Source organism: Trachypithecus francoisi, unplaced genomic scaffold (genome assembly GCF_009764315.1).
Source record: "Trachypithecus francoisi isolate TF-2019V2 unplaced genomic scaffold, Tfra_2.0 Lachesis_group2, whole genome shotgun sequence".
NCBI lineage: Eukaryota > Metazoa > Chordata > Mammalia > Primates > Cercopithecidae > Trachypithecus > Trachypithecus francoisi.
The window spans coordinates 144152534-144166661 of NW_022681465.1; the positions used below are offsets into that span (position 1 = coordinate 144152534).

At 37.2% G+C, this 14128-nt stretch overlaps 1 pseudogene; it reads right to left on the reverse strand.

The window, feature by feature from the left end:
* Positions 1 to 832: 832 nt before the first annotated feature.
* On the reverse strand, positions 833 to 2138 carry LOC117066113 (annotated as a pseudogene).
* Between the last annotated feature and the right edge of the window lie 11990 nt (positions 2139 to 14128).

The following is a 14128-nucleotide window of genomic DNA, read 5'->3' on the forward strand; positions in this document are numbered from 1 at the left end:
GAGATGCTTCCCATGGAGGAGAGAAGATTTAATGACTGGAGAGTTGTAATGGGAAAATAGATTACACTGGTTGGTCAGTTCCAAGAGAATAACTATGGCCAATGCTTGAGAATTAGAGAAAGACACTTTCTGCCAAAATGATTAAGAAATATTTCACCAGTCAAAGACTGTCAGAATCTTTCTTGTTTTTTTAATTAAAAATTATTTTTAATTGAAAAATAATTTTTGTTCAATTACAGGATTCTTCTTTAATTGAAAAGAATATTTTTTACTTGAAAACTTTAAATTCTTTTCAATTAAAAAAGAATCTTGTAATTGAAAAGAATGCTTTTTCAATTAAATAATTATTTTTAATTGTTCTTTTTTCAATTAAAATTGTAAATTTTTAAATCTATTATATGTTAACACATTCTCTGTTCCAAAGGCTGTGCTATTTGCTGTTTACATGCATCATCATATGTGAGTCTTTTAACAAGTCTGAGAGCTAGGTGTTATAATTCCCATTTCACATTAAAAAAAAAAAAAAACAAACAAACCACAGACCCTTAGCTTAAATACCTTGTCCAAGATATCACAGTCAAAGATTTGGCAGAGGCAGCATCTAAACCCACTTCCAGCTGACTTTAGAGTCCATACTATCTGGCACCTAGTAAGTTGCCCTAGTGAACTACTCATCTTTGAAAGTGTGAAAACAAAGTCTGGATTACACTCAGGGAAACAATAGAATGGGGTTCTAAACAGCTGATGAGCAGTTGAACGAAAACATCTTTTTATTGGCAATGTTCAATTTCCTTTAATGATCCCCATCTTCATGTAGGGCAGGTGCAGGCTGCTAGGCAATGGTAAAAAATGTTCTCTTGGAGATCTCGCCCTTACTGAAGGCTTTGCCTAAATGCTTGAAGACCCCCTCCCAGGAAAAGTATTCTCCAACCAGTGTCTGGGTCTCCTTGCTTCCAGGATCCAGTTCCTACCTTTTATATGACTCGGAGTCCACCTGCCAATCTGGACTCAGTGGAAAGGCAAGCTCTTGGCCTTGGAAGACCCAGACTCCAGAAACGGAGCTGCTATTGTTGATTCCAAAGAGGATGACACTGGCAAAGGCATCTTCCTCAGCTCGTCCAATCGCTGGAACATTCCAGTAATGAGACTGCAACTCATGAAGGTCTGGGTGAGTTCTTCAGGGAAGCGATACTCAAGAGTATCACAGGGACCAGCCATCTTTATCAAAGTGCTCCCCAAAACATGGCAGTGCCTCAGAGGGTGTGTCCTCGATGGAGTACTTGTGCTTAAAATTCATCCAACTCAAAGGTATTCTTGGGCTGCTCACATTCTTCCATCTCTGCCTCAGGAGTAGGGGCAGCCACCTTCTCCTTCCGCTCACCCTGGGGCTTCTGTTTCTCTTCCCGTGAACTCTTTTCTTTCCGTGGAGTGTCCTTTTTAGGCTGACTCTCTGCAAATATTTTAGCATCAAAGTGGGCCATGTTCTCACACAGTTTCATTTCTACCCAAGACAGCCTGGAACTGAGGCTGCTGGTAAATGTAGGTGAGGAAACAGCGGTTGGTAATGAGAATGCCCTGGTAGAAAGAAGGCTCTAGAATCTGCCTGTTTAATAGAGTCGCAACAAGGTGCAGATAACTATGATGTCAGCCAGTGTCACTCGTTCACCCACCAGAAAAATCCTCATCTTCAAGTGAGCATCCAGTAGCCCCAGATTTCACCTCACCTCCTCCCTTGCATCCTGGTGGCCTGTTTGTCATGGTGCATTTTGCCAAAGGTGGAAGCACCCAGGTACTGGCTATCATCAGCAAAGTTCATCCACTGCACGGCCTGGGCTGCTGTCTCTGGAGCGCTTCCCCACAGCTCCTCATTGCTCACATAGGTGGCAATAGCATTGCTGTCCCACACAGAGAATCCATCATCACCCTCAAACACTAGAATCTTGTGGGAAGGAAATTCAGGGGTATGGTTGGTTTGGTCAAAGTAGAAGTGAGCATAGAGCATGCGAATCTGAGCCTCGCGTTACTGAGCAGAAATGAGGGCCTACTCATCATACACCAGCCCTTCAGTTTTCAGGACATGTGTTCAGGCTCCCAGCCGCCTGGGTGATTCGGCAGAGAAAGGGGGTGGGGCTCTTCATGCTGCAACAAAGTAAACAAAAACTTTTTTTTTTTTTTAGAGGAAGTTTCACTCTTGTCGTCCAGGCTGGTGGAGTGCAATGGCACAATCTCAGCTCACTGCAACCTCTGCCTCCAAGTTCAAGTGATTCTCCTATCTCAGTCTCCCAAGTACCTGGGATTACAGGCACCTGCCGCCACCCCCAGCTAATTTTTTTTTTTTTTTTTTTTTTTTTTGAGACGGAGTCTGGCTCTATTGCCCAGGCTGGAGTGCAGTGGCGCGATCTCAGCTCACTGTAAGCTCCACCTCCCGGGTTCACGCCATTCTCCTGCCTCAGCCTCCCGAGTAGCTGGGACTACAGGCGCCCACCACGATGCCCGGCTAATGTTTTGTTTTTCAGTAGAGACGGGGTTTCACCGTGTTGGCCAGGATGGTGTCGATCTCGTGACCTCGTTATCCACCTGTCTCGGCCTCCCAAAGTGCTGAGATTACAGGCGTGAGCCACCGTGCCCGGCCTAATTTTTGTGTTTTTAGTAGAGACGGGTCTTCACTATGTTGGCCAGGCTGGTCTCAAACTCCTGATCTCAGGTGATCCACCTGCCTCCACCTCCCAAAGCGCATGAGCCACTGGCCTGGTGTTAAACATCTTTGAGAACAATTACAACAAGAACAATCACATGGGAACTTTAAGTTTGGAGTAGTTTTACAACAATCAGAGATGAGTTTAACAGGACAGTTATGATGGAAGCAGAAGAATCAGCAAAAGCAGAGTATGATTTCTGCCTTTCTCCTACATATGCCAGCATTACCGATGTATCTTATTCTGCTTTATGTTGAAGTTCTTTACATTTGAGGTACTTCAGAAGTGTACAAGGGACATCAACACCCATGTTTCACAGATATGCAAGCCCTTGGAGAGATGTGGAATCTGATGGAATCTATTTCCTTGCCTTCTACTACCTCCAGGCACCAATGCAATGAGGCTCATTCCACCATTATGCTGACAATATTCCTGTCGGTGACTAAAGACTTCCTTGTTTCTAGATGATTAAGCATCCCAAACCTTATCTTCCTAGATCTCTAAGCAGTAGCCAACACAGGGGAACAGTTCCTCTTTTCATAAACTCTCTCTTTCCTTGGTTTCTATGGGATCTAAGTATTCTCTTTTACCCTTTTTCACTTGAGTAGCCTTTTTGAAGTTTCTCCTGCAGGGCTTTCTTGCTACGTGTGGTCCTCAAGCACCTACCTAAGTGTTCTTCTCTTTTAATTCTACCCACTATCCCTGCAGAGTCTCATCTGCTCTATGGCTTTTTTTTTCCCCCATTTGTAAAATGATGACCCCAAATCCATCTCTCAAGTCAAGTCTTCCCTTCTGGGCTTAAGGTTTATATTTACTTATACAGAATTCCTAATTGCCAATCATCTCCAGTGTAAATGTCTCAGAATCACTTTAAATTCAACCTGTCCAATACAGAACCCATGATCTTTCCCTTGTCCCCAGCTCTCTTCATTGGGTATCCACAATACTGGGTAATATACCACAACCACACTGCCACCAAAGGCAGAAACATACTTGTCATCTCCCTGGCCCTCATACAACAAATCCAGTCATCACTGACACCTGTCAATGGGACTGACTGAATATCATTTGAATCTTGTAGTTCTCTATCGAAATGGCAATGCTTCAGGGAGGCACTTTGTAATTCTATGGAAGACTTAATTTCCTGGTGGTGGTGTACCCATATTAAAATACATATTATTATTTATTTTAATTCTTATTTGTATTAGTTTTAATTTTTTATGGACTTCTGAAATTACATGTGTTAGTAGGATATTTTATCTACTAATTTTAATAGAATGGAAGGTGTATTACAAAATATATGTCAAGATTGCAGCATTAGGGCTAATAAAGTTACAAAAACTTACTGCTCAAGTCCATCCACTTGGTTACATTACCACTGGCTCTAACCCCATCTCTAGCACTATCATCATGGTCATTATTATAACAATGTGATTATAATGATAATAATGATTTCCTAAATGGTCTCTTTGCCTTCAGTGTTGGTTCACTCTCATTTTCTACTACTGATCAAAGAAACTGGAAAATAAAATCTGATCATGTCACTTCTCTACTTAAAACCCTTGCATATTGCACTTAGAAAAAGTTCCAGCCATTTTAAAAACTTCACAGAATTCTGGATGAGTCAAGCCCTAGATCTTTTTCAGTTTCTTTTTACTCTGCTCCATGACACTTTAGTTCAAGTCCCTGTCCTGCTGAACGACTTAAGTTTCTCACTTGTTGTCATTTTTTTTTTCCTACCTGTAAATCTTTGCCTAACTCCTACTTTTCTCTCACATCTCAGCATAGATAACTTTCCTTGGGGAGATTTCCTTGGTCTTCCTTTATCTGCCCACAATATTCTATTGTAGCAATTATGATGCTGAAGTATAATTCCCTGCTGAGGTTTTTCATTCCCCGCCGACTAAAATGTAGGTTCCATGGTGGCAGGGGTAGTGCCTATCCAGTCTACTGTTGTATCTCTTATGCACAGTGTCTTTCCTGATACTTTGCAGGTTAAAAAAATCTGTCAATAAATGAATAAATTAAGGAATAGATAAATACGTATATGAACAGTAACTGGGTTCCCATATTTCAGACTGGAACCCTGTTAGATGCATTTTTATTAATGGTTTTAGTATCAGATAGCAGTGAGTTTAAGTCCTAGCTCTGCCACTTACTTGTGGATTGATAATAGAGTAGTCAATTAAAGTGTTCACGCCTTAGTTTGTTTTATTGTGTCATTGTTGTTGCTAGTTTGTTTTTTTTCTTTTTAATAATTTATAAAATGAGGATAATTATATCCACAATGACCTACATTTGTGGGCACAGTAATTGTAAAGAACGCGTGAGTTCCCGCCTGGGGGCAGGCATTGAGAATGGGAATTATTTTCATTATACTCTATTGAGCTGCTCAATCAAGAGAGACAACAGGATACCTGATAATGTACAAGAGGTTTGGGGGTTTTGTTTTTTTAAATTCATCTTCGGGCTCTGGGTTGCTGTTAGTGGCAGCTGTTCACAGATCAGTCATAAACAGCTTAGTGAAGGAGGCATGGGAAGGATAAAGGGTGGTGGCCAGATTACCTTTAGCCGTCCTCATGCACAAGCACACACCTACCTGTCATGTATGGAAATGTCTCAGAATGTGGGCCCAGCCCTAACCTCAACAAAAGCATCTGGTTTCAAAGATTGAGGGAACATAAAAACAACCTCAGAAATCATATCTTCAGTCGTCACAGAATGCCAATGCTAGAAGAAACTCTAGTCATTATCCCATCCAAATTTATCATTGGAAAATGAAGAAACTTGGACCTATGAAGGGGGAAAAGAGGTATTCAAGATTACCCAGAAAGTTTGCTGCAGAAATGGCATGAAAGCATAACCACCAGTTCACATACAGTCTAATCACTACCATCACCATCAAGGCTATTATAAATATACTTTTACCCTTTAAAGTATGTTCTGTGAGTTTTGTCAAAGACAAACAATTTTGTCACCAGTCTATACTCTTGACACAAAATGTCCACCATCCAAAAGAATTCCTTTGTGCTCATTTATAGTAAGCCTTCCCCTCCCTGCTCAGCCCCTAACCACCAAAGTTCTGCTTTTTGTTGCTATAGTTCTGCTTTTTCAAAACATTATATAAATGAAATTAGAATTATACAATTGCAGCATTTTGACTCTGGCTCCCATCACTTAGAATAATACTTTGAAATTCATTCATGGTGTTGCACAGATTAGTGAGTCATTCCTAATGGTGCTGAGTAATATTTTATTATGTGGACATACTAGAGCTTAAGTTTAGGGTTATTACAGCCACTATAAACATTCATCTGTGGTTTTTGTGTAAATGTAAATATTGATTTCACTTGTGTATGTATGTAAGAGTGAGATTGCTGGGTAAATACTTATACGGTTATATAAAAAGTATATATACTTATATGAGTATATATACTGCCAAACTGTTTTCTTATGTTACATTCCCACCAACAAGGTATGAGAGTTTTAGTTTCTCTATATACTCTTTAGCACTTGCTGTTTTTTATTTTGTTTTTGATTGTTTTTAGCTTTTTTATTTGATTTTTAATTTTTTAGTTTTAGATAGGTGGGTAGCAATGTCTCATTATGGTTTTGATTTTCATGTCGCTAATGTCAAATGGTGCAGATTATCTTTTCATATCCTTGTCCTCCACATGTGTACTCTGAATTTCTATTCAAAGATTTTTCCCCTTTTGTTTAAATTGGGCTGTTTTCCTATTACTTAGTTTTGAAAACATAATTTATGTATACTGGCTCCAAATCTTTTAACAAATGTATGAGTTTTTTCCTAATCTATGGTTTGTCTTTGCTGTTTCTTAACAGTGTATTTCTGTCTATATCAACCATGTTTTTGGTATTATGTCTAAGAAACCTTTATTTAATCCAAGGATACAAATATTTCCCTCTATATTTTTTTCAAGAAATTTTAGAGTATACGTTTTTACATTTAGGACTGTGACCCATTTTGAGTTACTTTTTATATAACTATATATAGATCAACACTTATTCCTTATTTCTTTTCATCCAATTGCTTCCCGTCATGTATTGAAAGCTTATCTTTTCTTCATTGGTTGACCTGTGCACCATCATTGAAAAGCAATTGACCATACAAATGTATGTTTCTGGACTGCCTTCTGTTCCATCAATATGCCTAGCCTTTCTCCAATATAATACTGTCTTAATCATTGAGCTTTATAGAAGCCTTGATATTAGTTTGAGTGGTGCCTCAGACTTCGTTCTACCTGGTTTTATTGTTTCAAATTTTTTTTTGTTATTCTAGTTATTTGCCTTTCCATTTAATGTTAAAATTAGTTGGCTTGTTTTTATACAAAATGATGCTAGAATTATTATTAGATCTCTGTTGAATCTATAGATCACATTAGGAAGAGCCAGTGTCTTCTAATTCATGAATACAATAAATATCTTTATTTATTTAGGGATCATTTTTTGCTTATTTTAACAGAACTGTATAGTTATAAGCAAACATAATTTGTCATTATCTTGTTAGATATATATCTAAGAATTTTATGGTTTTGGTGCTGTTAGAAAAGGCACATTTTAATTCCAATTTCCAATTGTTCTGTGCAACTATGTACAAATGCAATTGATTTTTGTATGTTAACTGCGTATCCTTCAACTTTGTTAAGTATTTACAAGTACTTAACCTTGTGAAGTATTAGAAACTTAATATTTCTAATAACATTTTTGTAGATTGTTTGAGATTTTCCGCATAGCCAGTCATGCCTTCTATAAATACAGACAGTTTTACCTCTCCCTTTTCAATACTTTTACTCTTTTTCTTCCATTATTGCAGTAGTAAGGACCTTCGGTTCAACATCCAAAAGGAATAGGGAGAGAGGATATTTGTGTTTTGTGCTTGATCCTAGAGGAATGCATTAATCTTTCATCATTAAGTGTGATGTTAACATATTTAAGTGTGAGTGTTTTATAGATGTACCTTATCAAGTAGAGGAATTTCCCTTCTACTGCTAGTCTTCTGAGAGGTATATGCATATACGCATACTCTTTTATATATACATATATAAGTATATATGTATATTATGTAACAGATATTGAATCTTGTCAAATGACTTTTCTGTATCTATTGAAATGATTATATGCTTTTTTATCTTTAATCTGACCATATGGTAAACTGAATTTATTTATTTTTCAAATGATGAATAAGATTTGCATTTCAGATATAAACCCTACATAGTTGATTTGTTAGTACTTTTGGGGGTATTTTTATTTTTATGTTTCTAAGGGATATTAATTTGTAATTTTCTTGTCTTGTCATTTCTCATTCTGATTTTGGCATCAGGGTAATGTTGGCCTACCAAAATGATTGGACCAATAAGCTCAATGAAGTATGATTAGTATCATTATCCATTAGGGAAATGCACATCAAAAGCAAAGTTATATACCACTCCATACCTACTATGATGACTAGAATTAAAAAAAATGCAATAAAAATGGTAGGTTATAATATGGAGAAACTGGAATTCTCATAAATTGCTAGTGGGAATGTAAAATAGCATAAATGCTTAGAAGAGTCTAGAAGTTTCTCACAAGTTCAAAATGAGTTCTCATATGACCCAGCAATTCCATTCCTATGTGTATACCCATGAGAAATTAAAATATATGTTCATTCATACACTTATTCAGGAATGTTCACAGTAGCATTATTCGTAACAGCCAAATAATAGCAGAACAAACCAAGTGCTTATCAACAGGGGAATGGATCAATGAAATGTGGTATATCTATACACTGGAATATTACTTAGCAGTAATAAAGAATGAAGTACTAATACATGCTATTATGCAGAAGAACCTTGGAAACATGATAAGTAAAAGAAGCTGGACACAAAAAGCCACATATTGTATGATTCATTTTATATAAACTGTCAGTGGCAGAGGTGATTCCAGAGTCCCACTAGAACAATAGCCAAAGCCCAAGCCAAGGAATCAGATGTAACCAAGGAAGGCAGTTAAGAGTCCAGTGGCTTTTGTTTTTCTAGCAGCTGGAGCTATGGCTGAGGGTGGAGGCAACACTTCAAAACAGGTACTATGTCATGCCTTACTTTGGTACATAGGATGGAGTGAAGGGAACATTAAAAATATATAAATTAATTACATGGAAATAGTGACTCCCCTCTAAATTGAGAAGACTATCGTACAAAATTAATAGTGTAAATATTTCTATGCCAATTATGTATAATTTATCTATGCCAGATAAGGGTATAATAATACCTAAATTACAAGGTTTTTGTGAGACTAAATGAGGTAATAAATACATAATTGATATGAAAGCTATAAATTGTCAAACCATAAATTGAAAACCATAAATTGAAGAGTAACTGTGATCAATTAAAGTAGGTTTATCTACTGAGTCAATAATAGAGGTAACATAGATCCATAAAAAACAGTCAATCCAAAACAGTTAATCCAAAAGTAGTCCAAAAGATGGAAAATAAAACATCTGGCAACATTGTAGATTTAAAAGCAATTATATTACTAATTACATTAATGTAAGCAATCTAAGCACATTAATTATAAAACAGAGATAGATTGCACTGTTTACAAAAAAAATCCACTTTAAATATAAAAACAGATGAGAGTAAGTGAATGCAAAAAGATTTATCATTAAACACACACAAAATAATTGGAATGGTTATATTAACATGAGAACAGATACTATTCAGAACAAGGAATACTATCAGAGACAAAAAGGAACATTGCGGCAGGGCACAGTGGCTCAAACCTGTAATCCTAGCAATATGGGAGGCCGAGGCGGGCGGATTGCCTGAGCTCAGAAGTTCAAGACCAGCATGGGCAACACTGTGAAACCCCGTCCCTACTAAAATACAAAAAATTAGCCGGGGGTGGCAGGGTGTGCCTTTAGTCCCAGCTACTCGGGAGGCTGAGGCAGAAGACTTTCTTGAACCCCAGGGGTGGAGGTTGCAGTGAGCCGAGATCGCGCCATAGCCCTCCACTCCAGCATGGGCGAGAAACCGAGACTCCGTCTCCTATAACAACAACAACAAAAGGAACATTGCATAATCAGAAACGAGTCAATTAACTAAGAAAACATAACAATCCTATATGTATAAGCAAGTAACAATAGATCCTCAAATCTATAAAGTAAAATTTGACAGACAAGAAAAGAGAAGTATACAAATATAAAATTCTATTTGGAGACTTCAAAACTAGTCTCTCAGTGATTGACAGAATAACCAGATAGAAAATCAGCAAAGATACAGAAAATCTGATTATCATAATTAATGAAAATGACCTAATGAACCTTCATAAAATACTCCAACTTAAATATATATTTTAGTAAGTGCAGAGGAAACATTTATCAGGATAGATTTTATGGAGTCATTCAACGAACCTTAACAAATTTAACAAAATTGAAATGATGCAAAGAATGCTTTCGTAACTTAATGGCAGCAGCAGATGTATAAACAATAACTCATGATTTAATATAATAGAGATGTGTGCACAGTGAGCACACAGGAAAAGTGATTAATTGTACCATGGATTAAGTCAGGGATGTGGTTACAATGTCTTTCCAAAGGATTGAATGTTTGAAGGATGAATTGGTGGGGTTTGGCTACTTCAGGCAGAACAAATAGGGTGATAAAATAAGTTAAGTTCTGGAGCATGCCTGGAAAGGTAAAACAGGAGGTGACATGGTTAGAGATTGGTGAGAGGCAATAACGCATATAGTCAGCATTTGTTAGACATACATGACATTACGCTTTTTATAGCATGATTTCATTTGTAATTTATTTATTTCATTGATATTTTATTTCAGATTTATTAAAACTTTTTGCGACTGATACTTTTATTATCTTTATATTGAAGATGGAGAATTAAAGTTTAGAGAGTATACGTGAAGTGCCAAATCACATTTAGTAGCTGAGAAGATATTAAATTATTCAACAACTAGGGTGCAAACACCAACCCAGCCTAGTAGACCAGATATGAGCATCCCAGTACATGCCCAGTAAATACCAGCCCTGGCGAAGTCAGAAATTGAATGCAGGCTACCTGACTCTAGAGCTTGTGCATTAAGATTACTCTATACTACTCCTAAAGAGAAGCTAGAGATATTGATTGTGAATGAAATATGAAAGACCTTATTTATATGTAGTCAGGAGCCATTGAAATTATTAGAGACATGACAGAGGGTATAAACATAATTATGTTATAGAGAGATAAAAATGGCAACAGTGTGGAGGACAGCCTGGAATGGCGAGAGGCAAACATCAGGTAGACTTTAGATTGCTATTCCAAGAGTCCAGACGAAGCCCCCGACTGTGACACTTATTGTGGAAGTGAAAGAAGTTACATTTTAAGGATATTTAAGAGGAAAATTGATAGCACTTTGTGAGAAAATTGGTTCTGTGGTAATAAAAGGTAAAGAAAATTCACATTTCTGCCGTAATTTGATGTATGGCAATGTCCTTACCTGAAATTCTAATTAGGGAACAGGAAGCGAGAAAAAATTCCTAGCTGTGAGTTTAAATACCTAATGATTTTTTACTCCGCACCCCCAAATTCTCTGTTCCTTCTCTCTTCTCTTTCCCCTCCATTTTTTTCCTTCCAACATGTTCATTAATTAAAACAAATTTTGAGATTCGGTTATTTTACTTCCATCTTCACTTCTAATAACACTGAAGAATTTGAGGTTCATTCCTAGAAATATGCTATGCCCTTCCATGCTTCTGTGTCTTCACAGATGTCATTCCTCCTACCTGAGGTGTCTTCTCCACACCTTGGTTGCATAGTGAACACCTACACAATCACTTTTCAAGGCCCAAACAATGATTTGTCCATGACCCCCTCTGGCAGGCAACGTTAACCACTCCCTGTTAGTCTTCTATAGGAATCTGTTCACAACTCAATTAGCATTTCTCATATTTAAATTGCAATTATTTGGTTACATGTTTGCCTCCTCAACAAAGGTAGGTCAGGGATTGTTGTTTTGTATTTTCTTGTCCCCTGTGCCTGGCAGAGTACCTGGCAAATAGTATAAGCTCAATAAATAAATGTTCATTGAAAAAGTAACTGTTAAATGGATCTATGGCATGAAGATTGACTAATGTATAAGCTACATAGAGGAAGGTGATGAGGGTAACAGAGAGTGGGACCACTCCTCAGCATGTAGACACCATGGGAATGGGACCACTAGCTGAAGCCACGCGCATCCTTTCCAAGACTAGTCTGAAACTTTAGCTGGAATGAACCAAGAACAAGAGAGGGGTTTATGATTTCTTTATGAGAAGGAAACATATTCCAGATGTGATGTTAAAGAGGAACTAGAGCCCTTTAATGACTTCTAGTTTCCTCATATGATTTCAACTTCTTACATACTACTCTTTAATCCTTTATGTAACCTCTCTTAGTCCTATTCTGCACTCCCTGATCACGGGTTTTTTAATAAGAAAAGAATTATGAGGGCTTCTCCAGATAGATTCACAAATAAAAGTACCAGATGCCTGGTTAAATTTAAATTTCAGCTAAAAATGTAAGAAAAAATTAATTTCAGCTAAACTACAAATAATTTTTAGCATGAGTATTCCTGTGAAATATTTGGTATATATTTATCCTAAAAGAAAATTCCTCATTGTTATCTGAAATTCGTATTTAATTTGGCATCATGTATTTTATCCTACAGCCCTATCTTCAGCCCTATTTCTACTGAGGATATAAAGGACACCATGTAAACTGCATGTTTGCTTTATCAAACTGAGCAAGAATATAATGAATGGAATAGGCCAGAACTTTATTCAGAGGCTAATGAAAAAAAAGCAGAGTTGGCACAGATGAATCTGTGGGCACACAGGTTGGTAACATGATGTTCCTTGCTTGGCCCAGACATTTTCCAGTAGCAACCATGAGCATATGCCAGTGCAACTTAACAGAATAGCTAAAAGCAGGAACATTGCAATCACACATTTGCATGTCCAGTTCCCTGCTCTGGCTCATATATGATTTGTAACCCTGACAAAACTCCTCTAAGCTTAAATTTCCTTGTATAAAATGAGGATAGTAATGGTAGCCTCTCAACAATTTTACTGATACATTGTATCTAACTCAGCACCTGACCAGAGGAGGCAGCCTATTATTGTTATTATTAGTGCTGGTGTTGGTGGTGGTCCTAAAATGTCACTCACTCCCTCCTCTAAGACAACTCAATGTACAATAGAGTAGAATAAAATAGACAAGTCTATTATTTATTTTTCACTTAGTATTTGCAAGGCACTGTACTAGTTTTACAAATTTTCTTATCTAATCTTCATAAAAACACCAAGAGGTATCATCACTCCTGTTTTATGGGCACTCGATCCAAGGCACAGAGAAATTAGAAAATATTGTAAGGTTACAGTATCACACAGCTCATAAGGGGCAAATCTGAAATTCAAACTCAGTTCTGTGTGCTCCCAAAACCCATGCTTTTAACCACATTGAAATCTCTTCATGAGATTGCCAACCCAAATTGTAATTCTTTCCTACCTTGAGAAAAAAAGCACTCAGATGATGTTTAATTAAGTCTAGAAAAGTCCATAGTAATTAAAACATTTCTTATTTCCTTCATTCCTATACCTTCTTACCAAGCTAGAATAGTGTTGTAGAAGAAAGTTTTCATCTTCTTCCCTGCTTGGATAAAACCCTCTTTCATAATCTCAGTTTCTCATCTACCTAAAGCAAATTCACTTCCTTATGGCAGTGGAAGATAAATCACAGCTTTTCAGCTGTTATTAACATGGCCAACATTAAAGGTTATTTATAGTTATCAGGTGTTTTATTTTTATCTCCTATATTCTTACAATGGTGCTGATATATAGGTAGGAATTTATATTATGTCCCTTTTACAGATGTAGAAACTGAGACCCAGAGGGTATCTGTCATTTGCCAGAGTCACTCAGATAATAACCAAAAGAACCTGGTTCCTGTTCTCAGCATTATTTATTAGCTCATGTCTTCAATGCATATTTGTTGGGTATCTTTTGCAAACAAGGCATTATTGTAGACAGCAAAGTCATCTCCCTGAACAAGACTGATCAGAATGCTTCCCTTTGAGATTTCAACATTCCGTGGAAAGAGAGACATTAAATCACCAAAATTTAGTGCTGAGAAGAAAGAATACAGAGTGTAGAAAAGTTAATCACATAGGGATCTGAATTGGATTAGAGAGTCACAGAAGTTTTCACCAAAGACAAGACATTTTAGCTGAGACCTGAAGCTGTGAGGAAAAACCATGAGAAGAGAAAGAATAAGAACAACAAGCAGGGAAAATGGAGGGTATTGAATCAGGGCCATGCAATGAGCCAGTGTTACTGACAGGAATTGAGGCCAGCTATCCTGACACTCAGGACAGTGCTAGCTTTTTGACACCAGATTAC